We start from the raw sequence: 27,759 nt of genomic DNA, 5'->3' as shown, positions 1-27,759 counted from the left end.
TATACATATATTCCTACTCATCTCTGAATCTTTGCTGTTTTTCCTCTATCTGACTAGAAGCCATTTTTAAAAAGATTTTATTTATTTATTCATGAGAGACACACAGAGAGAGGCAGAGACATAGGCAGAGGGAGAAGCAGGCTCCATGCAGGGAGCCCGATGCAGGACTCCATCCCTGGACCGTAGGATCACGTCCTGAGCCAAAGGCAGATGCTCTACTGCTGAGCCACCCAGGCGTCCCCATCTTTTACTCTTTAACAGTCTATGTGAATACACCGTGTGATGAGCCCTTTCAATGATCAAACATGGTATAACTCGTACTGCGTTATTTTTTTTCCCAAACCATTTAAGAGTAAGTTGCAGAGATGATTGCTTTTTATCTCTGAATATTTTCATGTCCATTTCCTAAAAAAGGAAAAGCTTCTATATAAGCACAGTGCAATTATCAAAATCAAGAAATTAACATGAATATAATAGAATTATAGAATATATAAACTGCAGACTTCATTCAGATTTGTTTTTAAACAGCTTTTATGGAGGCTCTAAACAATTAATGTTGTATCTAGCCACCGCCCCTCCCCCCCAAAAAAAAATCCAAGGTCATGTGTTGCCTTTGGTGATAATATATCTTAAATCTTCTTTAATTCACTTTCTGAATCTTTGTCTCTTATGATATTGATATTTTTGAAGAGTAGAGTCAGTTATTTAGGATAATGTTTCTCAATTTGGATTTGTCTAATGTTTCCGTAGGATTAGACTCAGTGTATGATCGGTTGGTGGGAATACTATAGATCTAATGCTGAATTCCTCTTAGTACCTTCTGTCAGAAGGCACATGCTATCAATTAGTCTCATTATTAGAGATACTAACTTTGATTATTTGGTTAAGGTAGTGTCTCCTGGTTTTTTCCCCTGCAAAGTTATTATTTTACCCTTTGTAATTAATATGTATCCTCTGGATAGATACTTTGACACTATGCAAATATCCTGTTACTTCCCTTAGAGTCTACCTTCTAGTTTCAGCATCCACTGATAATTTTGGCTTGAGTCAACTGTTATTGTGAGGGTTGCCAAATGGCAATTTTCTAATCACATCATTCTGCCTACATTTGTTAGTTGGCTTTCTGGGGGAAGAAAGAGCTTCCATCCTCATCTTTTTTTCCTATCAGTGAGGACACATGGACCCCCTATTCCATGCAATACTATCTTTATTTATTTTGATATTCACATTGTGCCAGATTTGGCCAGTGGGGACCACTTTAAATTGGCGTTGTGTCCTTTTGGCATGTCCACACCACTCCTTTGAACTCTTTCAGACTTTTTGGCATAACAGGGTGTTTCTGGCTTACCTTGTACTTTTCTTTCTTTAGCCCTGGAATCAGCCATTTCTCCAAAGACTCCTGGTACCTTTCAATGGACAATGGAGAATGTTATTTAGACACCAAGATCTGGATGTCAGGTAATTGCAACTGGGTTGTCTTAGACTTTTAGGCCTTTTCAGATAACGGAACTAGGAAATTGAATATGTATAAGAATATTCTTATATACATGTATTAACAATTTTACATCCTACTTTCAGTTCTAATTCTCTTTTATCATAAAATTTATTATCTTCTAATATAGTATATATTTTTTCCTTATAATATTGGTTAATATTTGTTGCCATTTTTTTTTCCTACTAGAATTTAAATTCCACCATGGTAGGGGCTTTTCATTTGCTTTGTTTATGAACACATCCCAAGCAGCAAGAACAGTCCTGGGCTTAGTGGTTATTTGTGAATGAAAGAATAAATTCATTCCAGGGAAAACAAAAAATGTTTAGGAAAGAAAATACAATTATATTATATAGTTCCATTGGAAATAGTACTTCTATAGTTAAAAACTATAGTAAATTAATACTGAATATTGATATAGATAAAATTATAATAGAAGTATATTGTAAAGATGGAGGGAAGATGAAGGAAAACAAAATCTTTATTTTTTAGACAGTAGATAATGCCTAACATTGAAAAAATTTTTTGTTTCTTTTTGTTTGTTTCTTTGTTTTCACTATGTAGTTGAGTGTCAAAAGACACAGGGAAGTTGAAGATAATTGTGAGAAATCAGGAAGTGGGTGGTGGAGAGGGTTTAGAGGACTACATTTTTATAATAAGTAGAACAAAACTACTTGATTTATTAAATTAGATGCATTTGGTTTAAATACCTTTAATATATTCTCTAACCATTTCCCTCCATATATAAAATATACCTTTGATGAATAATAACATAAAAAGATCTTGAAAGAAATACCATAAATGAATGACTATGTGAATATACATAAATTAATTTTTCTGGAATCTTCTCTAAAATATATCCTTTCTTTAAGGCAAGTCGACAAAAAGCTGTATCAATGGACAAGAGTTTTTATGCTAGACTGCACTTTGGCATGGAACTCTCTGCCTCTATTGATGAAATTTTTTGTCTTATTTAAATGTTGTTGAGACTGTCACTTGTAAACAGTATGAAGAATTTTTCTTCTCGGGATGCCTGGGTGGCTCAGTGGTTGAGCATCTGCCTTCGGCTCAGGTCAGGATCCTTGGGTCCTGGGATTGAGTCCTGCATCAGGCTCCCTGTGAGGATCCTGTTTCTCCCTCTGCCTATGTCTCTGCCTCTGTGTGTGTGTGTCTCTCATGAATAAATAAAGAAAATTAAAAAGAAAAGAGTTTTTCTTTTCTTCTTACTATCAGATATTGTGTATTTCTGCAAAGCAAGTGGTTTGCTTTATTTTATGAAATGGCAACCCAAAAAGCTGACATTGTTTCTCTGTAGGGTATTAGAAAGTTCAGAGACAAAATTCTCACATCTGTGGCAAGTGTACAGGATCTCTGAGTATGTATCTTGTTTACTAGTTGGTGCCCTCCTGCTCTAATTTTCTCCTTCTCCTGAGTTTATCACATATTTGTCATAAGTTGCATTGTTTTGTAAACTTGATTAAATCTGTTGAAAACAAAGAAAGGTATAAATAAATAATGACTAATTACATATGTTTTTATCCACGAAAATAGGGAATTATTTTTGAGGTGTTCCTAAACCCTAGAGGTAAAAGATGTATAAACTTTTTAAATTACTTGCTTATTTGGAACTTGTTTTACTTTTCTCAACTTAGTTAACATTTTCCTAATCTTGCTTATAATTACATTTTGAAGGAGACATTTAAGACAATTTGAAATCAATGTGTTTCCTATTTATTTAAAAATTATAGGACAATAGATTTTTGGGTTAGAAATGGTTGTAGTGATTTTGTAATATAAAATCCTATAATGAGCTACTCATTTGATTCCAGGTTTCTTTCTCTTGTTCTGTTGGAAAAGCCTTTCTTTAAGCTGAAGTACACATATACACACACACACAATCTTTTCTAGAACTTTCTCTGGAGTATATAATGTGCTCAGCACCAGGAAAGCTCAAGTAAATAAAATAAGCTCCTTCAGTGAGCTACTCTCTGAAACCTGTTTTCTCATGTGTCAAATGGAGATAATAGCAGCACCTATCACACACACAGAATTTTGGTCTGAGTGTTCAATGAATTAATGCATATAAAGTACCACCACACTGTTACGTGCTCACTAGGTGTTTACTGCTGCCATATATTTGACAGGCTTGTTGCTAACATCAAGTGAAAGTACTTCGTAAAGTTCAAAGCACTATTAAAATGTAAGGACATGCCAGTAAATTAAATCCTAGTAGTGTTAGGTTATAACTACAGTTGCTTGAATACTTTTTTTGTCTATGATTCTACTTAGAAGCATGTTAATTGTTTATGTAATCACTTTTTTTGGAAACCACATACAGTTTTTTTTTTCCCGCATACAGTTTTTAACATGTATGTTATTAACTTTCATATTTAACCCCTCATTTCAGTGTAATACCTTTCTCAATCTTCATCCTGACATTGAATGCATTTTTTCTTATTTTCCTGTTTTGTGTGTTGCATAAATGTTATAAATATCCTATTATTAACAATTATTTGATTCTTTTGGGCAATCTACTTTTTTTTTTTTTTTTTTAAGTAGGACTATCTCTCCATTTTGTTTGGAAAGGACTTTTGTTTGTTTCTTTTTTCTTTTTTTAAGATTATATTTATTTATGAGAGACACAAGAGAGAGGCAGAGACATAGGCAGAGGAATTAGCAGGCTCCTTGCAGCAAGCCCCATGCAGGACTCGATCCCAGAACCTTGGGATCCTGACCTGAGCCAAAGGCAGACGCCCAACCACTGAGCCACTCAGGTGCCCCAGGACTTTTGTTTCTTAATGTTCCTTAGACCCGTAGGAAGCAAAAGACTAGCTAAAGCCTATGTAAAGCCCTGTGTTGTGACATTTAAGTAAAGGTTATCTCCCGCCTGCATTGTTCTGGCCAGCAGTCTGATGTGTGGGATGCTGAGCTAGCATTTGAGCCTGAGGAAGGCCTTGGCCTTTTATTTTTTTTTTTTAAGGTATTTTTTTAAAATTTTTTTTAATTTATTTTTTATTGGTGTTCAATTTACTAACATACAGAATAACCCCCAGTGCCCGTCACCCATTCACTCCCACCCCCCGCCCTCCTCCCCTTCCACCACCCCTAGTTCGTTTCCCAGAGTTCGCAGTCTTTACGTTCTGTCTCCCTTTCTGATATTTCCCACACATTTCTTCTCCCTTCCCTTATATTCCCTTTCACTATTATTTATATTCCCCAAATGAATGAGAACATATAATGTTTGTCCTTCTCCGACTGACTTATTTCACTCAGCATAATACCCTCCAGTTCCATCCACGTTGAAGCAAATGGTGGGTATTTGTCATTTCTAATGGCTGAGGAATATTCCATTGTATACATAAACCACATCTTCTTTATCCATTCATCTTTCGTTGGACACCGAGGCTCCTTCCACAGTTTGGCTATCGTGGCCATTGCTGCTATAAACATCGGGGTGCAGGTGTCCCGGAGTTTCATTGCATTTGTATCTTTGGGGTAAATCCCCAACAGTGCAATTGCTGGGTCGTAGGGCAGGTCTATTTTTAACTCTTTGAGGAACCTCCACACAGTTTTCCAGAGTGGCTGCACCAGTTCACATTCCCACCAACAGTGCAAGAGGGTTCCCCTTTCTCCACATCCTCTCCAACATTTGTTGTTTCCTGCCTTGTTAATTTTCCCCATTCTCACTGGTGTGAGGTGGTATCTCATTGTGGTTTTGATTTGTATTTCCCTGATGGCAAGTGATGCAGAAGAATGAAACTAGACCACTCTCTTTCACCATACACAAAGATAAACTCAAAATGGATGAAAGATCTAAATGTGAGACAAGATTCCATCAAAATCCTAGAGGAGAACACAGGCAACACCCTTTTTGAACTCGGCCATAGTAACTTCTTGCAAGATACATCCACGAAGGCAAAAGAAACAAAAGCAAAAATGAACTATTGGGACTTCATCAAGATAAGAAGCTTTTGCACAGCAAAGGATACAGTCAACAAAACTAAAAGACAACCTACAGAATGGGAGAAGATATTTGCAAATGACATATCAGATAAAGGGCTAGTTTCCAAGATCTATAAAGAACTTATTAAACTCAACACCAAAGAAACAAACAATCCAATCATGAAATGGGCCTTGGCCTTTTAAATATCTGAATCAATCGTAGAACTTAGAACCCAGGTGACTTCTAGAGTGCACCATTCAGTCTTCTTGTCCATATTCACTGAGGAGTTTGGTATTAATTGGAGGAAAGAAACCCTCAACAGAACTCATAATTACTGAATTTGCACCTATTGTGATGTTGAGCATTTTGCATCAGAAAAGCCATCTTCCCCAAAGCTTGTGATGCTGTTATGAGAGGTAATTCAGGGAGTGAGAAATAGTTCCCACTTAATTTGAAGTTACTGGGATTCTTATTACACTGAAAGGCATAAATCTGTGTCTTGGAGCACTGGGCTTTGGACATTTGTTCCTCTCACCCTCATACTTTCAAATATTGCCAGTTCATCTAGGCAAACTTATTGCTATAATATGGATCTTTTGCTCCATTTCATGCAGATTCCCCATAATTCTCACATATACATATTCCTATTCATCTCTGAATCTTTGCTGTTTTTCCTCTGACTAGAAGCTATTTTTTAAAAGATTTTATTTATTTATTCATGAAAGACACACAGGGAGAGGGCCAGCGACATAGACAGAGGGCTATGCAGGGAGCCTGCAGTCCCTCCTCCTGCAGGGAGCCTGATGTGGGACTCCATCCCAGGACCCTGGGATCATGACCTGAGCCAAAGGCAGACAGACGCTCAACCACTGAGCCATGCAGGTGCCCCTAGAAGCCATTTGTTATGCCCTCTCTACCTATACTAATCTACTCAAGGAGTTTCCCTAGGTAAATCTCTTCAAAATGATCTTTTTTACTTTCTTGTTTCCATTGGATCATAATGTTTGTAATGTACATTTTATAACATATGGATTGTTTCATATATATAAATGTTCACTTCCAAAATAATTAATCCAGTATTAATTAAACACAAAATTATTTGACTTAACTAATTTATAAAATAAGTGAAATCGCCATTTTGATATATGAATTTTTAAAGACTTTAATTTTTAAGAGTTTGCAAAAGATGTTACATACTTCCTTAATTAAACATTTGTATCAAAATAATTTAGCCGCCTTCTGGTGGTTTAGGATCAGAAACATTTGTTTTTCCCTGCTATAAATTACCCCAAGACTGTTATCAATTGTTATTATTTGAGGCATAAGCATCAAAAAAGACCTCTATTTCCCATTTAAACCTCTGCTCCTAAGATTTAATCAATCATTTATTCAGTTAGTGTTTATTAATCACTGTATTTCAGTATTATGTTACTTAGGAAAATAGTAGAGCAGACATTAATCTCATAGTACTTTTGGGCTAGCATACTTATAGTCTAGATGCTAAACCAAAATCACATAAATAAAAATACAAATTCAGACTAAATAAGCTCCAAGAAGAAAAAATAGAGGAGGGATGTGAGGGAGTAGGTACAAAGATAACTGATTTAAAATGATATGTGAAGGAATGCCTGTGGAGAGAAGGGACATGTGAGTTGAAACCTGAAGAATAAATAAATTTTTGCCAGAAAAAAATGTGGGAAGAGCATCTCAGCCACAGGGAAGAGCATGTACTAAACCCCCAGTGTGCAAAAGATCTTGGCACATTTATGGAATGAAGAGAAGCTATGTAGCAGGGGAGCTGTGAGCGAGGGAGTGATGTGGAGTTGATAGGGCCGGATATAATAAGGTCTCTTTGGCTATTTTATAGATTTAGATTTTTCCTAAGTGTACATGGAAATAGTGACCAGGAAAGTAAGATGTTACACATATTTTAAGATCTCTGGCTGCCTAGGTTAGACAGGTAAGGGAGAAAGTCCCTGAAACAGGTGGATTAAAAGGTCCAGGTAGAGGTGCCACAGAATAGCCCTGGCAGCAGAAGTGCTGAAAAGTAGACAGATTCAGGTTTGACTTTGGAGGGATGAGTAAAGGATTTTCTGATGGACCTGATATGGGGGTGAGGGAGGAGAGGTCAGTGTTGACTTACATTTCAGGGCATGTATTGGTCCACAAGCTCTTCAGGAGCTTCCTGGGTTTACTCTGGGGCCAGCCCCCATACACGGAGGGCACAGTGAGACCATGCGGGTCACTTATTAAACCAAGCAATGGAACTTAAAACAAGGCTTGTCTTGGGCAGCCACAAGGTGAGTAGATCTCTACACTGTCCCAGCAGAATCTTAGAAGTGTATATAGAGGCCTTAACTGGATTCAGTCATGTATCCTGTCTGGATGGTCTCAACATGACATCATTAACTCAAAGCTATGTCCTTGGGCCAGCCTCTGGGAGCAAAGAAGGCAAGTGGAACACACATTCCAAGGACAAGGGAGGGAGTGAAGAGCCTCTGATCACTGGGGTCCAGCTCGTGGGTGAACCCCAGTCACATCTTCCCCACGACCAACAGCTTCTGTAAGAATACATACAAACAGACTGTAGAACCAGCAGGCATGGCATTTCTTGATTTAACCATTAATCTGTCACCTGAAGCCTCACTTTACTTACTTTCAGATCCGTGGTGTTATCACCAAGGTTTGAGGCTCCTTGAGGTCTGAATTCTAGACACAGGAGCATCCAACTGTAGAGCTTAAACTCTTTGACCCTGGGGACCAACGCTCATACTTCTGAATCATCTTAAAGTGCTGTTCTCAGCACAGAAAGTAGGTGCTTACCAAGTTGATTTTAAGTTAAATAAGTATGGTTTAATTTATGCCAGCTGCTTCCTTGAAAATTTCCTAGATGATAAGGATTATGTTTTATAACCATTTTTCACTCTTCTTAATGGTGGGCACATCCATAAATCTTTAGTGAATTTACCCGGACCCCTAAATTTGAAGCGCATGTTCACTGTTTGTCCTCATGGGATATTGAAAGTGGGACAGAAGAAAGAAGACTCATGAATCTCAATGTGCATCAGAGCAAGAATTAGGCATGCATGCACATTATCATTGCTCCTGGCTCTCTTTTTGGGTTCTGCCCAACTGTGGAGAGATTATGTTCTTATCTTCTTTCCCTGCCACTCTGGAAATTGTGCAGGGCACTGTTAAAGAAAAAAAAAATCATTCCGATACCTGTTAAAATAATAAGAGAGACTTTATTCAGGACAGTTGTGATAGGTGTCGAGACTTTCACAATAGGAGAGAGTGCTCAGGCTCAACTCTGAATACAACAAGAACAAATGAAGGTGTCTAGCCAAGAGGCAGGTGAAGGGAGTCAGTAGATGGAACATTTCTGAGAGGAGACAATAAGGGCAGGGAGCATTCTTGCTGAATCTGGTAGTGTCTGTTAGTCAGACACTGTGTGCAGACACAGGAGTCAGAGACTCCTGTAGAGTCTCGTGAAGGCAGGCTGGGGGGTCATCGATCACCTGTTGGATGGTGAAGGATGAAGAATCCGGTCTGAGTCTCTCTAAACTGACTTAACAAAATTCTTGCTTAGACAGCAATGCAGGCCTCATTGAGGTCAGGAGACCTCATTGAAAGGGGGCTATGGGGAGCCTGACTCAAATTTTGCCAAGGAGGGTTTTCATCAGCAGGCTCTGCCTGCGGGGGCATGAGCTTGTCATCCACAGCTGTCAAACTGGCGGAGGAAGTCTTGCATGCAGTCTAAGGTATTCTCCAAACAACATTATCAGTGATAAAACTGACGCCGTTACCTCCAACTGTTAGATTGTCAAGTTTGTTTCTCCAATGGCTCAGAACTCAGGTGGAGAACAGAGACTTTACTGATAATTCATGGGCTCTCCAAGAACCCCAACACATATGTCTAGATATGCTGATGCGCTTGTAACTGTGATCTCCTAGAGCGTAGGAAGAGAGAGTTAAGTATAGGACAACATTATCACCAAATTGTACCAGGCCCTATGTTAGGTTTCTTAGACATATTATTTCATCATAGTGATACCGAAGAAGTCAACAGCACCATAAAATCCATAGAGGTACCAGATATTGTGTTCTAGCTTTTCCTTAAAAATTAATATTAGATTAATTAACATATGGTGTATTATTAGTCTCAGAGGTAGAATTTGTTTTGTTTGTTTTTAAAAACATGTCAGCTAGTCCCAGGTATTAAAAAGGAGGACCCCAAAATTTTCCATACCTTCTATTATTGCACTCATCTCTGTCATATTGTGCAAATGAGTGTCAGTTTGGGATTTTATATACTACTCAACTTGACATCTCAGATGGAATTTTGCTAAAGTGTAATGCCAGGTAAATGCAAATCAGAAACTTTGTGCAACCAACAGTTCATTTCACTTATTCTGGAAAAAAAACCCAGGAATCCTCTGTAGACTACCTTCATTGCTTTAATTATCCCTATTTAAGATACATTTCAGATTTTCTTGAAAATACCTTCTCTGAAAATTATGTCACCAAAATGAGGTTTCTTAGAATATAATATTGAGATGATTCAACATGGGACCAAATTAAAATACAGCAAATGATTAGACAAACTACTGTCTTAGAGAAAACAATTAGCAATGATTTGGACTATTAAAATCATTACAATTTTTTCCCACAATTTTATCTTTTCTCTGAGAACTATTTCCTTCCCTTTCATAATTGCAAATGACTGGTTTCCCACTTTTGTGCTTCCTTTCTGCAATATTTTGTTTGCTGACTCAAGATGCTACCCTTCCCTCACAGGTCCTTCTGGGTTCTCAGAGCAGCCTTAGACATAAATCATTATTATGTATTGAAAGTATTAACATTAGCTTAGTCTTTACTCAGTAGATTCATGTCTAGGAATAAAGTCAGTTCTAATACAATCATGTTCCCAAGAAACCTTGCGTTATTAAGAATCACAAGTAAGAATGATTATAGGAAGGGAAGTTAGAGCCTCAACAATTTCAGAATTACAATTACAAGATTATATTTCCTACAGGAATTTTAATCAGACAGGTATTTGGAAACTACTAATAATTTGTATTTATAATGTAAAAATTAAAGATTAATCTACAGAAACAGAAAAAAAATTAGATAAAACATTCTGAGTAAGCCCTGTGCATTTGAAATGAGAAAAATGAATGAATTTCTAGGTTACCATTGTGTTAATAATTATTATAACCCATGTGATACTAAAGACCAGATTGAAACTAGATGTTTGAAAAATACATTGTCAAAGTTAATTATAACATTTGTAACTGGCAATGGTTTTTAATTATAAGTAAAAAACAAAAAACAAAAAAGTAAAAAAAACAGGGAGGGAGGGGGCTTAAGAGCTGTATGTAAATGCTTGACATTTTATTTTGTTTATTTTTAATTTTTTAAATTTAAATTCAATTTGCCAACATATAGTATAAACATATAGTATAGTATAGTATAGTATAGTATAGTATAGTATAGTATAAACATATAGTATAGTACTCATCCCATCAAGTGCCCTACTTAGTGCCCATCACCCAGTTACCCCATCCCTCACCCACCTCCCCTTCTGCAACCCTTTGTTTCCCAGAGTCAGAAGTCTCTCATGGTTTGTCTCCCTCTCTAATTTTTCCCACTCAGTTCCCCTCCTTTCCCTTATAATCCCTTTCTGTATTTCTTATATTCCACATATGAGTGATATGATGATTTTCCTTCTCAGATTGACCTATTTCACTCAGCATAAAAGCTTCTTATAATTAACAGCAGTTCATGTATTAAAAATCAGGGTCATCATGAAAATTGCAGTGGAAATGAAATGCTGGTATAGCTCAAATAAATTACAACAAATATTATATATATATATATATATATATATATAGCCATTCATTGCAGCACTTTTTATGACAGAAAAAAATAAAAAATAACCTAAAATTTCAATAATAGGAGATTGACTAACTACATTTTTGTAAATCCCTATAATGTATGTTTGTACATGTAATGCATGTATTCATGGTATATTATTGACAAAAGCTTATTATAGAATAACATGTACATCATAATCCCATTTTTGAAAATTTATGTTAATTTTCCATTGAAAGTGTCTAGAAACACACATAATGAAATCTTCAGACCAGTAATCTAGAATCCCTTCATTTTGCTTGTCTCTTTTCTATAATCAATATGGATTACTTGGCTAAGATTTATAATTGGAACAATTATAATTAATTAATTATTTCCTACTTAATAAGTAATTGTAAAAGAAATCATGTTCCCTACAGTACTACAGAAATTGAAATAGAGCTTTTGGAAATGGAAAAAAAAAACCCTCAGCCATAATGACAAAATTGTTTATAAGTGTCTTATAACTTAAGTTATAAGACACTGTCTTAATAACTGATCCAGCACAACATTATTATAGAAAATCTCTGAAGGACAGAATGCTGTATAGCACTAATCAGTGCATAGTTTATAGAATGCATTTAAGTTGAACTACTTAAATTCTATTTTTTTCTTAAGGGAAATTAAAGAAATATTATGTAAATAGAAAAGTATATTGTTAATGTTCTCCATAATTGAAAAGCCAAGCTAGAAAGAAGGGTCAATAAATGTGGTGTGGTATGGTGGCTTTATATGTTAGCATGAACTTTTTATTTTTATTTTTTTAAAGATTTCTATACTTAGAAATTTCTATACTTAGACTACTTCTCTACACCCAACGTGCGGCTTGAACTCACAATCCTGAGATCAAGAGTTGCCTGTTCTGTTAGCTGAGCTGGCCAGGCGCTCCACGCACGAACTTTTTAAAAACAATTTGACACTCAGTTTTTTGGCCTTTACCATACTCTAGATTTGGTGCCATGTGAGCAAGACAGGATGCCTCACCTCTAACATCTCACTAGCTAGTGAGAGAGAAAGAAACATCCAGAACTTCACGATGTGTTAAGCAGAGCGATTGAGTCTAAGTGCTGTGGGAGCAGAGCCAGCAGTGATGAATTCAGCCTGAGGTGGGAGATTTCCCTGAGAAGGTGAAATTTGAGTTCTGCAAAGAATGAGCAAGACTTACTAAGTGAAGATTGTAGAAAGGGCTTTCCAGGCCTATGGAACAGCGAGAGCAAAAGAACAGAGTGTGAGATGTGTCATGGGAACACCGGTTATTCAGAGGTGTGGGTAGGTTTGTGTCATAGAGTACAGATGAGGGGATGTGCAAGGAGCCAATCAGTGCAAACCTTTAGCTATGCAAGTACAAAATGGGAGAGGCTAAAAAAAAAAAAAAAAAAAAGACATGAAATCACAATTCTGAAAATAAAGGTGGATTGTTTCTGTCACTTAAAATCTGTAGCAGAAAGAAAAGCAGAGTTTATTGAGTCCCTATTGTATGCCTTTATATCTGCTGTAGCATTCAGCCCGCATATCAACCTTAAAAGGTAGATTACTCTCAATTTACACCTGAGGAAATGGACACTACAGAAATCACCCTAGTTTCTGGAAAGATGAAGTGTAGCAGTAGGGTTCAATCAAAGTTCACACAACTCCCCAAGCTGGTACTCTTCCCATTATACCCTTCAGTCTTTCTGAAACACCCGACTCTCCTATTACAACAAACAGGGGGACTCATTACCACACAGATCACCCCCACCACTACCACCATCCCCAAATAACCTGGTATATTTGGAGTTAAAAATCAACTGAAGAGAGATGAAATGTGCATGTGAAAACTTTCTAGATCATTCTGCCCTATTCAGCATCCCTTATGGGATTGTCACTGTGATGTGAATGCAGAAATTTGCTGCTTTGAAAGCCTCGATATTTCCCCATTGTAGCCCACAGCTGTCTGAACACGGTGGTGTTTCTTGAGCTGGCAAGGGGGGAAAAAAAGAAGCTCGTTTTCTGCAGTGTGTGAATCTGCACAAAGGTATTTATCCCAAACAGCTACTCTCCCCTTTACAAAGGACTGATTTGGAATTCAGGTTGGTTGCGATGCCACAGGTGTTTTGGATTTGGATGGCAGCCTCTGAGGGGGGCCTGATGAGCTGTGTGTGCTGCCTGCCTGGCTGCACATTTGCCAGGCTGAGTAAGCCCATTCATCCGGGAGATGGCCCTGGAGTTGAAAGATGTGAGGCCCAAATGCCTTGTCACTTGAGTTTGCCTGTTTTCCTTTTTTCCCTCCTCTGCTCCCTGCCAGGAGTCTCCACAATGTAGTACTTCAGGAGGAGGGATGAATGCCAGCATCTGCCAAGGCATTAAGATACAGATCCTGCTTCTTCAGTTGACTAGATTAACATATTAAACAGCCTGTTCTGTTAAGATGTTTTCAGCTAAAATTAGTATTTCCTTTCTTGTTATGCTAGTTGTGATTTCACGGGGTTGTTTATCTCCTGGCGGAGCTCCCTCCCGTCTTTCTCTGCTCTTGTCATCTTCCGCACTGCTGCCAGACTGATCTGCTGTAAATGAAAATCTCCTCATTTTTCTTCCCTGGCTTAAAATTGGTGCGAAGTGAACTCATCCTTCAACGGTCAGCCACGCTGGGCCCCCCCATGCAGAGGGGGCCACTTTCTGGTCTAGCCAGAGCCTGTGCATACCTCACAGAGGGGTGTTCGCACAGTATTTGCAGTTATTTGTTCATTATCACTTTCTCTTTCTAGTTGATGCTTGAAGGAGCATGTCTTTTTTCACTATTTTAGTATCAAAATCTCATGTGTGGCCAACTCATCGTAGGTACAAAGAAAAGATTCGCTAGAAATATTAAAGGGTTAACTAAGTAGTAAATGAATTAAAAAATATTAAAAGAGCGATTGGTAGTTGTGAGAACCTAGCAGAAGGTGAAGGGGGGAGGAGCTGGGAGGCAGGCTATCTCTTATCCACTGTAGCACCTGATAAAGGGTAATGGAAATGCCTGGAATTTCCTTAAAGTGACATGTTTAGGGGCTCCTGAATGGCTCAGGGGTTGAGCGTCTGCCTTTGGCTCAGGGTGTGATCCCGGGGTCCTAGGATTGAGTCCCACATCAGGTTTCCCATAGGTTGCCTGCTTCTCCCTCTGTCTTTGTCTCTGTCTCTGTCTCTGTCTCTCTCTCTCTCTCTGTCTCTTATGAATAAATAAATAAAATCTTTTTTTTTTTAAACTGACATGTTTAGATAGTAGCCTTTGAAGCAAATTTTCCCTGTTTTTAGACAATTCTTGGTGTTGATTTTAATTCGTGGAATATCTCAGGGGTTGTCAGCTTACAAGTGTGTACAGAATGCTTTATGGTGATAAAAATGAGTACAAGATGAGACCTAAGAAAATGTATGATTAATAGAGAACATGGTTTGTGTCTAATCCCCCTTTACCCTAGAGCTTTGTGGAAGGATCATCCTATTTTATGGATGATACTTAGGATTTTTAAAAAATCCATTTTTCTTAAGATAACCCAAATGTCGAAACTGCCTTTCTTCTGAGGCTTTTATGGTTAGTGAAAACTCCAGATAAAGCAAAATTATTCAATCATATTTTATAGATCTCTCTGAATTGCCTTTTCCTTCCTCTAGAGGACTATCTAAGAGAAAATTTTCCATTTTTTCCTACCCAACATTTACTCCATTTAAATAATAGAGAAAATGGTAGGGTGTACTTTAAAACATCAGTGTAGATGGGAGACAACATTTCCAAATTAAAAATCTTAAAATTTAATTTTAGCTAGTTGTAATAATGCCTAATCCTATCAACATGATGTATGTATATTTAACATATACACATATATACGTTATATACTCATATATATGACAAGCAATTGGCAAGTTGCAAAATAGATATTCAAAGGATTACTGGTAAAAGAGTGTCATACAGCCCAATCATTTGAAAATGGCGTGAATTATATACAGGTAATAACATTTTAAATTGGTGATAACTATAAGACCTTAAGTTATCCCAACATTCCTGAAGTAAGAGAGAGAAACATGATATTTGATTATTGGTACCTAAACTTGAAAGTCTTCTTTAACCATAATTTGAATAATTACTCTCTAATTTAGAGAAATTATTTTGTGTCTTGTTAGTACCTCTACATTCTTCAGCTAACTTTTTTTTTAAAGATTTTATTTATTTATTCACAAGAGACACACAGAGAGAGGCAGAGACATAGGGAGAGGGAGAAGCAGGCTTCTCATAGGGAGCCTGCTATGGGACTAGATCCGAGGACCCCGGGATCATGCCCTGAGCCAAAGGCAGACACCCAACCGCTGAGCCACCCAGGCATGCCTTCAGCCATCTTTTTAGAACAAAGAGAGTTGAGCTATTTATAAGGTAAGTTAACATGGACGCTAAGGAGAGAGTTTATTATTAAGGCCTAGAGGTGACTGAGTGGAAAGACATGGGACCTGAACCAAATTCATCCCCAAAGGGTCATTGATGAAACTAACTTGAAAACAATCAAATTAGTTTTACATCAGATACATGAATGAATGTTCTTGACTTAAAGGCCTTGTTTCCAAGAAACATGTAAAAATGTCAAATTTCTAGCTTTGCATCCTTTTTCCAAGAAATCATGGCTCATTATGCCTTTCCTTTGAGATGAAGATTCATATGTCCATGGGGCCCACTCAACCTCTCATTTAAGTCTCAATCTGAACACCAAAGACTAATAGTTTAATTCCCCAAACAATCCTCTTCTGTTCCGATCTTAGAAGAAGCATCCTTCACTCAGCTCTCAGGCCAAAAACTAATATGAGTTCATCTTGATACTTTCTGCTTTCTTACCTCCACATCTACTCCAGCACTTCTTAAATACCTACTAAACATTTCTTAAATATTTTCTCCTACTCCCACCACTGCCTTAGTAGCAGCTACCATGACCTACTGTCTAGGAAAGAGTGTTAAATAGAATGGCTTTCTTCTCCGATTCCTTGTGCAAACTCCAGCTGAGCTGTCTTTCTGAAATGCAGATTCAGTTATGCCATTCTCCCTCTTAAAATCCTCCAGTGTTTTTGAAATTATTTTTAGGATTAAAAATAAATTATTAAATATAGGTCAAAGGCCCTGAGTGGCCTGGCTTACCTCCCCTTTCAACTCATCCCATCTCACTGAGTCCTTCACACCTACCAAGCTACCTCTCTCTCTCTCTGGACCTTTGAACTTGCTCTTTTCCCATCAGGAAAGCTCTTCTGTCTCCTTGTCATCCAATAAACTTTTATTCTCCCTTCAAATTCCAACCTAGCACCCATGATCATGACCACTCACCCACTCTCATAGCACTGTGCAACTCTCTCTAATGACACTAACTATAATTATAACTTTAGATCTGTCACCTTTACTGGGCTCTCTCTAAGCTTTTTGAGAACAGGTACAACGTCTGGTTTTGTCCTCTAATGAGTCTTCAGAGCTTAGCCCCATAGTCAGCATGTTCTGCATTGTCAATATTTATTGAATGATATTGGACCTATTAGCCAGTACTGACATTAGAGATAATCATTTTCTGAGTAATGATAAATATTCAGAGAAAGAAAGTTTTTAACATAAGTGCACTAAATAGATCTGTACTTTTATTGCCCATGTATGGGGTTGTCAATGTACTTCTTGCCTTTGTTTGTTTGTTTGTTTGTTTGTTTGTTTTACAGACTTTATTTATTCATGAAAGACAGAGAGAGAGAGAGAGAGAGGGAGAGGGAGAGAGAGAGAGAGGCAGAGACACAGCAGAAGGAGAAGCAGGCTCCATGCGGGGAGCCCTATGTGGGACTCGATCCCGGGGCTCCAGGATCACGCCCTGGGCCGACAGCAGGCGCTAAACCACTGAACCACCCAGGGATCCCCTACTTCTTGCCTTTGTATCCATTCAGCAGACCTTGCACGTTTGGATTATTTGGCTTATGTTAAGTCTTGAAATATATTTTTGTCTGCCTCAACTTATTATACATTTTAATTTCTCAGAATTGAAAGGTAATTCTCAGAAGTGTCAATCACTGGGTACAATGGATTCATTAAATGACATACATGGTATGGGCTTGAGATTTAGAACCAGATCTGTTTGGCTTTGATTCCTAGCTCTGCTATATATTACATATGTAAACTTGGGCAGTTGACTTCATATCGTCTGTAAAATGGGTTTTATAACACCTATCTCATGAGAAAATATAATTACAACTCTTCCTATTTAATAGGTACTGAATAAAAGGTCTTCATTATTCTTGCTGCCTTATCTTCCTCCCAGATAATCTTCATAGTTGCAAAGACATACCAATTAGATTACCACCCCTACTTTATGTTCCATCCAAATGAAATATATGTTTTAAAACTGAACTGTAACTGAATTGGAGATAGAGAAAAAGGATGAAAGGAGGACAAATATGCCGATCAATAGCCATGAGCACCCTAGGTTAATGCCTTGTAAATGAGCAGAAATAAAAAAGTGTCATTTCTTTGATGTAGTGGTTACCTGAGTTCGGTTTGCTTTTAATTTGCTCAAGTTATTAATAAAAATCTCTCCTTTCAGAGTAATTAGTTGTGTTTATTTGCTTCTTAGAGGGAAGGTGTTGGAGGAGTTCGTCAAGGAGATGAGACCTCTGGTTGACTTGTGAGCTTGATTCAGCAATGAGTCTCCTATACCCTCGCCTATACCCTATACCTTATACCCTAGGAATGTATGGACTGCTCACTGTTCCCACCATGGGAGCCCGTTTTCAAGGATGCAGTCTTGTGAAAGCAATGTGTTGTTGAGACCATCTGGACTGAATAAATGACTGAACCTAACTTCTCTGCAGTTTTAGGATTCTGGAGGGCAGGTGTGGAAATCTATCCATCTTGCAGCTGCCTGAGACAAGCCTTGAATCAAGTGCCCTTGCTTATTAAACCTGCCACCTACCTGTGTGGAGTGGTCTGTCTCTTTGTTCCTTCCTCATCAGCTTGGAGCCAGTTTCAGATTTCATCCAGGAAGCTTCTGAATTTCCAAACCAACTGAAGGATGCCTTCATGTTTTGTGCCGTAATTCCTTTCAGTATGCTCTTTTAACTTTACTTACTTTAAATAGAAATGATAAAGTAGATACTGCAAACATAGTAATCATGTTAACTCCTACTTTAGTTTAAAATTAAAAACATGGCAAATGCCTTTATGAGAGTGCTCTTTGATGGTGAGGAGACTGAGGTATTATTGAGATGTCTAATTTTATTAACAAACTATGCAGCTGAAAACAATATCATCAATCATTTTTCTATTCTTACCTTTAGGGAAGACTGTGCCTAGACCATCTCAGCAGAAAGATAGCCTGGCTCATTGTTTACAAAATATTGTATGTCAAAGACACTTTTATGGATCAAAGCCTGGGGAGCTTTGCTTTTCTTGGTTCTTTTTCTTCCAGAAATAATCATTACCTTTCTATACCTATTGGTTAGCATGTGACTATGAAATATTGTAGATGGATTTGTTAGTAAAGGGGGAGCATAAGATTATTCACCAACCAATGAAAAGTATTATAAGACCTAATGAAGTAGTACACCTCTGTCCTCAGAGAAGAAATAATTATTAAGTATGAAGTCAGTATATGATAAAGGCATTACCCTTTGACCTTGTGTTACCTATTATTTTAAGGTAATAAAGATATGGATGTAGTTTTCACAATGAAATAATACACATATGTGTTTTAAAGATGTATCAATGGGCTATAAAAGTCTCTCTTCACAAGCATTAATCTCTATAAATTCTTCTGTGATTTATACACTACAATAATCATAATCTCTATGGTTAACAATTATTCAGTGCTTGTTATGTGCCAGATATTATGGTAATTATTTCACACACATGTAACTCTAGTGATGTTTTGTTGAGGCAGAGATGTATATGTTGTGTTTCTTAGATGAGAGAAATGAAATTTGGAGAGATCAGGTGAGTGTCCCAAGATCTCTGCAGCTTAGTTTGTGAAGGAAGTATGTTTTTGAGTTCAAGTTCACTTGATTCCAAAGCTTTGATCTTGGCAACTAGTCAGAAATAAGCAGAAGAAAGCTGATGGGAGTCTAATGCGTGACTATTTACAAGTAATACTATTCTTTTATGTATTTCTTTTTTTTTAAAGGGGATGTATATTTTTTAAATAAATTATTTTATTCATGAGAGACAGAGAGAGAGAGAGAGAGAGAGAGAGGCAGAGACACAGGCAAAAGGAGAAGCAGGCTCCATGCAGGGAGCCTGATGTGGGTTTTGATCCCCGGACTCCAGGATCACGCCCTGGGCCAAAGGCAGATGCTAAACCACTGAGCCACCCATGGATCCCCTCTTTTATGTATTTCTGTGAGCATTTGATTAACATAAGCAACATGGATTTAGTAAGTTATTTACCTCTGTTTTTTCTCTGAAAGCTTTTCCATATGACCCTTTCTGCTTGTGAGGGTTACTGGGAGTGAATAATATCCTCTGAGGTTATTTAAGCACTTTGTTGCCATGGAGTCTGTAAGAATGCCCAGATTAAGAGAAATCGGGATGGGTGAAAATAGTTGCTGCTACATAAATTAAATCACTCAGTCACTCATTAATTCAACAAAATGTCAAGAAACTATTATATTCCAAGTAAAACTTTAGATTAAACACATACACACACACACACACACACACACACACACACACCCCAGCATGCATTCTCTGTCCTTTACAAACTCATACTCTAGTGTGTATGGCAAGAGAAGAATGGATTAAGTATGTAAAATAATGATTGCAATAAGATACATCTCAAAAGAAAAACATGAAAAAAAGTACTCTGTGCACACTCAGGAGAGAGTGTTTCACTGGTTAGAGTTTCAAGGAATTATTCTAGAGAAAGTTATAGTTGAGTGTGAGATGGAGTTCCTCAGCTGACATGGACAGGTGAGAGGTGATGGGCGTTCCAGAAAGAGGAAATATATGCAAAAGAGTCTGGAGCCTGTTAGTTGGGTGTGGCTGAAATGTAAGGATCAAAATACCCACCCACTTATGCACACCTTGGACTGTTCTAGACAAAAGACCCCATCTGCCATGACCTGTTTCCCTGTCTCTGTCACCGTCTCTCAGTTTAATTAACAGAATTGGCTCATGTAATTGTGGGATTGTAGGAGCTGACAATTCTAAAATCTATGTCCAGTAGGTCAGCAGTCTAGAAATTCAGGTAGGATTTAATGTTACAGTATTAATCCAAAATCTGCAAGGTGAGTCTCTATGTTGCAGTCTTGATGGCAAATTGCTTCTTTCATGAGAAACCTTGGTCTATGATGTTTAGGCCTTCGGTTGACTGGATGAAGCTCAGCCACATTACGGAAAGTTATCTGTTTCACTCAAAGGCTATTGATTATAAATCTTACTCACTTCTGAAAAATATCTTCAGGGCAACATTTAGACTGCTGTTTGACTAAACACTGGGCTGCATAGCCTAGCCAAGTTGGCACATAAATTAACCATCACCCCTGCTAAAGAAGAACCAGCTTCTTCCTCTTCTATGTGTTGTTGCCTTTTTTCTTGCTAATACTAAGCCCAAATCTTATATAGATACAGAGCACGGATCACTTCCTTGAAGCCCAGATGGACGGGGAATCTAGGAAATATAATCTTTAGCTTTCCAGTCTTTAGAGAACTAGGAAGGCAAACTAGAAGTGATTTAAAATGGGTGTTAAATAAGTCAACTAAGCTCACTTTCTGCTACTTAGCATCCATTCAAACTTTTAAAACAAGAACAGGAACAATAAAAGCAAGAGCAATAGGCGTGCCTGGGTCCCTCAGTTGGCTAAGCATCTGCCTTTGGCTCAGGTCATGATCCTGGGATCCTGGGATTGAGCCCCACATTGGGCTCCCTGATCAATGAGGAGTCTGCTTCTACCCCTCCCCCCACTCACGTTCTTGCTCTCTCTCCCTCAAGTAAATAATTTTTTTTAAAGCAAGAACAACATGCTTAATGCAATTCAACTATCTTTTTTAGTTTGTTTGTTTGTTTGTTTTGAGAGAGAGAGCATGCGAGTGCATGAGAATGGGGGGAGGGACGAAGGCAGGGGGAGAAAGGATCTCAAGCTCACTTTGCTGAGCACTGAGCCTGAGGCAGGGCCCCCTTCATGATCATAAGATTGTGACCTGAGCCAAAATCAAAAGTCAGACACCTAACCCACTGAGCCACCCAGGCACCCCAACTATCCTTTGCTCAAATGAAAACTCACTTATTCTCTCTTTGAAGGGAAAGTCTCAAATTTCATCTGTTTCTGCATTTCTTTCTGGGTAATGTTCATTTCTACTTTGGGTTAGTTCATTTCTACACCTCGGTATTTTGTAAGCTGTAGAATAAATTATGATGTTATCAGCAAAGAATTTATCCTATATAAATTCCTACATAAATTACTAGGTGGAAGTTATATAGGAAAAAACAGGATTTCTCTCCTCTTTTTTTAAGGAAGGACTACTACACATAGTTGTCATTCATTTTGCAGCTTTTAATGAGCCTTTTTTAAAAAAGATTTTATTTATTTATTCATGAGACAACAGAGAGAGCGAGCGAGAGAGAAGCAGAGACACAGGCAGAGGGAGAGACAGGCTCCATGCAGGGAGCCTGATGCAGGACTCGATCCCAGGTCTCCAGGATCATGCCCTGGGGTGAAGGTGGCGCTAAACCGCTGAGCCACTGAGCCACCCAGGCTGCCCTTAATGAGCCTTTTGTTAATATTTGTAACTGGTCATGGTCCAAATTTATTATTTGTAACATCCTCCATCACTAGCTATTCTTTTTTTTTTTAAAGATTTATTTTTTTGTTTATGATAGACATAGAGAGAGAGAGAGGGAGAGAGAGGCAGAGACACAGTAGAAGGGAGAAGCAGGCTCCATGCCAGGAGCCCAACGTGGGACTTGATCCTGGGACTCCAGGATCATGCCCTGGGCCAAAGGCAAGCGCTAAACCGCTGAGCCATCCGGGGATCCCCATCACTAGCCATTCTTAAGTTAGATAACTATTCATGAATTTCTGGCCTTTCTTATTTCTAATATAATCATTCTAATGTAATTACTTCATTAAAAAGTGAAGTCTTTTTAATACTACTTTTTTAATCAAATGAGTTTTGATATATAACATTTCCATCATTGTTTATCCCAAAGTATTTTTTTAAGATTTTATTTATTTATTCATGAGAGACACAGAAAGAAAGAGGCAGAGACACAGGCAGAGGGAAGAGAAGCAGGCTCCCTGCAAGGAGCCCGATGAGGGACTCGATCCCAGGACTTCAGGATCATGCCCTGGGCTGAAGGCAGGTGCTAAACCGCCAAGCCACCTGGGCTGCTCTACCCCAGAGTATTTTTAAATATCTGTGAACATTTTTTTCACCCATAACATATTTAGACCCAATTTTTAAAAATTTTCCAAGTATATGGGAGTTTTCATTTATGTTTTTGATGCTGATTAATTGCACTGTGGTTACAGAATATGGTTGATAGTATATATTAAAATTTTTTGTATTGTATTGTATTATACTATATTATACTGTTATACATTTTTTAAAAAAAGATTTTATTTATTTATTTATTTATTTAGAAAGTGTGAGCAGGGGGGCGGGGCAGAGGGAGAGGAAGAGAGAATCCCAAGCAGACGCTGCATTAAGCATGGAGCCTGACACCAGGCCCGATCTCATGACCCTGAGATCATGACCTGAACTCAAATTAAGAGTCAGATGCTTAACTGACTGAGTCACTCTATTATATTGTTATACATATAAATGATAACTGAGAGAAGCATGTTGAAAATGTTCACTATGATCATGAATTTTTCAAATTTTCCCATAGCTCACCCAACTTTTGATTTGCATATTTTGCAAATTGTTATATCTTCTTAGTGAATTTAGACTTTTATCATTATGCAGTCACCGTCTGTATTTATCTTAGTGGTTTTCTATTGTTTTGCCTTCCTAACATCTGTTCTATATACCTATGTAGCTTCTTTCTTATGGGGAATCCATTCTTCCTATACCACCATTCTCAGTGCTAACTTGCATTTTTTCCTATAAAATTTTTTTTCTGTACTCTTAAGAATTCAACTTGCTTTAGTGTGCTTTACTGCTATTTGCAATGCTTTTATTTCCCTGTGGGTATTATTTTGGTCTTTAGTTGGTTTTCTCAGTTCTACAGTCTTCCGAATTCTTTTGTTTCTTCATCTCATCTTTGAAGTCTCTCATTGAATTCCTGTTGTTTTTTATATTCTTCTATTGTAGAAGGCGCTTGTAGGGAAAGTTCTTTTTTTTGGCTATGATTACTTCCTTATGAGGCTCTACATTCATCCTTTAAATAATATGTTTCTTTAATTTTACTGTCTCTTTTGTGTGTGTGCTGATGTTTTTAAAATTGAGGCTCTGCCATGTATTTTTTTGTTACTCATTTATAACACAACATTTTTTTTAATATATTCCTTCAGCTTTGATATAAAGTGAATGTTTGTTCCTCTTCTTGTAACTGCCTATGCCAATTTGGGGCTCCTATCTATGTTTTCTGGCAGAAAGGTTCAAGCTTCCTATCTTTTTCTAATGTAGAATGCAGCCCTGAACTTTGGCTTCAACAGAATATCAGGACCAAGTCTATATTTTTTGTATTTCCATCTTTTCTCTTCAAGCTCTATTTTGCCCCCCTATAATTCAGAGAGGGAGAAAACATTATTTATGTGTTCTATTCCTGGAGTTTCTAGGGAGTGGGATAGAGCAGAGAGATATCTTACTCAGAGATCTTTGTATCCTCGTGTCCTACTCATAATTCTTTGCTCACCCACCAGACTTTAACTTCTTTTCAGATTTTCTCATACTTACTTTTTCTTTTGCTTTTTTTTAAATAATAAATTTATTTTTTATTGGTGTTCAATTTGCCAACATACAGAATAACACCCAGTGCTCATTCCATCAAGTGCCCCCCTCAGTGCCCGTCACCCATTCACCCCCACCCCCTGCCCTCCTCCCCTTTTCTTTTGCTTTGTTAATTAATTACCTTTTATCTTGAACTTTCCCCTATAATAAGGTCATTATGACAGCCTCTGATAGATGTTTGCCTTATTAAGGGAATACTTAATAAAACTACATTGTAGATGACTGCAAGTAAAATTTTTGAGTGTTCCTGTGGTCATTTGTCTGGATTTTTCACATAGCCTTTCCTGGTTTCCTACAAATTGACTGGAGGTTTATTTTAGATGAGTTTCTTAGGGTGTGGTCTGTTTGTCTTTTTCCTTTGTTTATAACTTTTCTCTGAGGGGAGGTAAGGTTAGGAGCCTTTGAGTTATCTTGATCTTTGGCTATCTTTTTCAAGGATTTTTGCCTGAGTTGGTATTCCTTTTTTAAAAAAGTTGAAGCTGACATGCCAATTTCCTCTTTGTAGGGTCTGTTGTTACTAGCAGTTCCCTAAGATTTGGGAGAAATAGAAAAATTGTTATCTGGCCTCACCTTCCTTCTTACTTTGATATTGCTTAGGATTTTTAAACATGAGGTGGCTTTGCTATTTATCCCAATCATAAAATATTAATAATCTGGTTCAGCAGCAAGTGGTCATTTATCTGAAGTATGCAAGTTGCAATTCCATTTGGTGGCAGAGAGGAGATGAACCCAAGGTACTGATGTGTGGTTATGTTTTCCAATAGCATTATGATGCTACTGGGAACTAACTACATGTCTGGGTAAAAAGACAATTTATTAACATTCAACATTAACCTTTGCTTTAAGAGAAATACACATCAATTTATCATGTTTTTTCAACAGACACCCTAGTAACTGGAAGAGAAAAAAATTACATTATATTATACTGGACTATCAGAAATAAAAGGTAATCTGAGGATTTTAAGTGATGTAAGTGACTATAGAGATATTCATGCACCCAGGGACAATCAAGTTTTCCTCAAATTATACATAATAAAACTGAGAGAAACGAAGCATACATGAAGTCTTGAGAAGATTCCAGTAGGAAAACTGGCGCTGATTTTTTTTCTAGATGCTAAATTCTTTGCCCTTAAATTGCTGTTCTATTTGTGAGTAATCTATTTTTTTAATCTTTGTCCATATATCCACTGATCCAAGCCAGTGAACAGCTTTATACGATTCAACTCACTCTATTTGAAGTGAGAAATGGAAACAAGTAGAGAAGCTGAGTTGAAGAGCCAAAGAAATATGAAATAAATACTTGTAAGTAATTCAGTAAGTCTCAGGTCTAAGTATAATTCCTTTTTCGTATTTTAAAAAGTAAAGTTTTAAAAGATAGAATAAACATGGAAAATTCAAATGGATAATTACTAGCAGTAAAAGAAAATGAGTCATAGTCATTGGGAATATTAAACTTTATATTCTTATACTATCTTGATTATTAAAGGTCTACTTTCCAACCTCTTGTCTCATCCTCCTCATACTTAGAAAAGGTGGACAGACAAGAGAAAAAATATGTGTGATGTTCTTTCTTCCTTAACGGTAGCTGCCTTGCACCCTTAAGCCTCTACTTGTTAGAACACTACACATCTGTGCCACTACACATCCATGAGGAGCTCAGTCTCCTTCAGACTCTTTCCCACTCCCAATCTTTTTTTTTTTTTTAATTTTTATTTATTTATGATAGTCACAGAGAGAGAGAGAGGCAGAGACATAGGCAGAGGGAGAAGCAGGCTCCATGCACCGGGAGCCCGACGTGGGATTCGATCCCAGGTCTCCAGGATCGCGCCCTGGGCCAAAGGCAGGCGCTAAACCACTGCACCACCCAGGGATCCCCCCACTCCCAATCTAAATACAAACATATTCTAAATTCTCAGTGCCATCTGGGACCCTTGCTGTATCACATTGTATATCATATTTCTGTCTCTACTATTTCTGCCCAAATTTATTTAAGCTGTAAAATATAATAGAGTAAACATTAAAGACAGCCTGGAAGTGACAAAATAAGGAAAATAATGTCATAATATCAACATCCTTTATACTCTTGTGGACCATACTCAACAAAAGAAGCTCAGACTTCCTAGAGTCTTTTTCCTGTAATTATGTCCATCGTCTTCAGGGTCTTAGTTCCACCCCTCCCAACCCCAGCCTGTCCCTGAGAACACTGTTTTCCACACAAACTTCCCACTTGGTGACTGTTTTCTTCTACACTGGCCCTATTAGAGGCAGGATAGTTATTCTTGTTTCTCTACCTCTAGCCCATTGCTCCTTTGCCTCTAAAGAAACCCAACCAACAAACAGCAAACACTTTACCTGGTCAAAAGTCCCTTTCCAGCTTCTGCCTCAGATCTCTGTTTTCTTTTACTGAAAATTTCTTGGAAGTTTTGTTTTCCCTGCTTCTATCAGTTCATGTCTCACTCTGAGAAAACCATGGTACAAGCTTTCATAGGTGGTATGAAGCTGCTGTCATCAAAGTCAGCCTCTCTCTGACTTTCTGTAGCCAAATCAATAGTCAAGTCCGATTTCTCATCTTGCTCTGTTTTTGTTTCATTAGACAAGTTGACCTCTCCCTCCTTCTTGAAACCTTTTTTTCACTAGCTTGCAGAAATTTCAGCTCTCGAGGTTCTCATCCTATCCCACCAGTCTTTTTCCGTCTGCTTTTCGAGCTCCTATTTCTCTTCTCAAATTCTAGGTTTTTGGAGTGCTCCGATGATTTAGAATTTTTCTTCTTTCTAAATTCATTCCCTAGTTGATCACATGCAGACACTCGACTTTGAATATCATCCACTTGCCAATCATTCCCAACTTCATGTTTCTAGACAGCCCTCTCTCCCAAATTTCTGACTCCTGTGTTTTAACTGTCCACTCCATATCACGCACTCATCTCAAAACAGAGATCTTGATTATTTCCAAAAAAACTCTCGTACTATTTTCATCTTTGTAAATGTCACTTCTCTTTCTCCATTGCTCAGGCATCTCCCACATCCCTCTTCCCATCCATCAGCAAACTCTGTTGGCTCTACCTTCAGACTGTATCCTGACTCCTATCATTTCTCACTAAATCCACAACTACTGTCTTACTTCAAGCCATTATCGTTTTCTCTCCTGGACTATTGAAATACTTTCCTGACTCACTCCTCTGCTTTCAACTTTATTTCCCTGATGTTTTTTTCTTCTCATGGAAACCAGAGTGATACTTCTAACATGGAATTCACACCATGTCACTGCTGAATCTTCAGTGCCTAGAATACTTTCTGGCACATAGTTGACACTCAACAAATATTTGTTGAATGAATGAAAAAGAAATGTTCTTTGGGAAAAGGGGCTAATATAATAGTTAGCTCCAACATATATGTATATTTTAGTTCCTTTAGTAGTCCAGTCTCATTACCAACCTCCTTGCTGAATTTTTTGGACATTATTCACCTTCTATCATCTTCCTTACCAATCGATAGATTAGTGTCC

General features: G+C 37.7%; 1 long non-coding RNA gene across 1 annotated transcript; it reads right to left on the bottom strand.

The window, feature by feature from the left end:
- On the bottom strand, positions 1-27,330 carry LOC140638028 (uncharacterized). The gene is made up of 3 exons (XR_012035149.1): positions 26,608-27,330; positions 1,349-1,406; positions 1-405 (listed from the first exon to the last, which is right to left on the bottom strand). It is a non-coding gene; the product is annotated as an uncharacterized lncRNA (long non-coding RNA).
- Positions 27,331-27,759: the final 429 nt, after the last annotated feature.

Source organism: Canis lupus, chromosome 8 (genome assembly GCF_048164855.1).
Source record: "Canis lupus baileyi chromosome 8, mCanLup2.hap1, whole genome shotgun sequence".
Lineage (NCBI taxonomy): Eukaryota > Metazoa > Chordata > Mammalia > Carnivora > Canidae > Canis > Canis lupus.
The sequence above is the reverse complement of the archived record's forward strand: the minus strand, read 5'-3'. Positions and strand labels throughout refer to the sequence as shown.